Raw genomic sequence first — 1,161 nt, forward strand, 5'->3', positions numbered from 1 at the left:
GAGCATCCTCACAGCTCCCAAAACGCTCCCAAAACACTGCTGAGCATCCTCACAGTGCCCAAAATGCTGCCGAGCACCCTCACACCTCTCAAAACACTGCCGAGAACGCTCACAGCGCCCAAAACGCTGCTGAACAACCTCACAGCACCCAAAACGGCTCCAGGCATCCTCAGAGCTCTCGAGATACTGCCGAACACCCTCACAGCTCCTGAAACAGTGCCGAGCACCCTCAGCACCCAAAATGCTGCTGAGCACCCTCACAGCGCCCAAAACGCTCCCTAAATGCCGCGGAGCACCCTCACAGCACCCAAAATGCTGCCGAGCACCTTCACAGCTCCCCAAACGCTGCTGAGCACCCTCACAAGTCTCAAAAGAGTGCTGAGCATCCTCACAGCTCCCAAAACACTCCCAAAATGCTGCCGAGAACCCCCTCAAAATGCTGCTGAACACCCTCACAGTGCCCGAAATGCTGCCAAGCACCCTCACACCTCTCAAAATGCTGCCGAGAACCCTCACAGCGCCCAAAACAGTGCTGAGCACCCTCAGGGACCAAAACGCTGCCGAGCACCCTCACAGCGCCCAAAACGCTCCCAAAACGCCACCGAGCACCCTCACAGCTCCCAAAACCCTGCTGAGCACCCTCACAGCACCCAAAACGTCACTGGGCATCCTCACAGCTCCCGAAACGCTGCTGAGCACCCTCACAGGTCTCAAAAGAGTGCTGAGCATCCTCACAGCGCCCAAAACACTCCCAAAATGCTGCCGAGAACCCCCTCAAAATGCTGCTGAACACCCTCACAGTGCCCAAAATGCTGCCGAGCACCCTCACACCTCTCAAAACGCTGCCGAGAACCCTCACAGCGCCCAAAACGCTGCTGAACAATCTCACAGCACCCAAAACGGCGCCAGGCACCCTCAGAGCTCTCGAGACACTGCCGAACACCCTCACAGCTCCTGAAACAGTGCCGAGCACCCTCAGCACTCAAAATGCTGCCGAGCACCCTCACAGCGCCCAAAACAGTGCTGAGCACCCTCAGGGACCAAAACGCTGCCGAGCACCCTCACGGCTCCCAAAACGCTGCCGAACACCCTCACAGCTCTTAAAACAGCGCTGAGCATCCTCACAGCGCCCAAAACGTCACTGGGCATCCTCACAGCTCC

At 58.1% G+C, this 1,161-nt stretch overlaps 1 protein-coding gene across 1 annotated transcript in view; it reads right to left on the minus strand.

Moving 5' to 3' along the window:
* The window catches only part of TPST1 (tyrosylprotein sulfotransferase 1), a 33,513-nt gene that overhangs the window by 31,476 nt on the left and 876 nt on the right, over window positions 1-1,161 (minus strand). The window lies entirely within an intron of this gene.

The sequence above is a fragment of the Malurus melanocephalus genome, unplaced genomic scaffold (genome assembly GCF_030028575.1).
Source record: "Malurus melanocephalus ecotype Western Australia unplaced genomic scaffold, MMel_1.1 scaffold_838, whole genome shotgun sequence".
NCBI lineage: Eukaryota > Metazoa > Chordata > Aves > Passeriformes > Maluridae > Malurus > Malurus melanocephalus.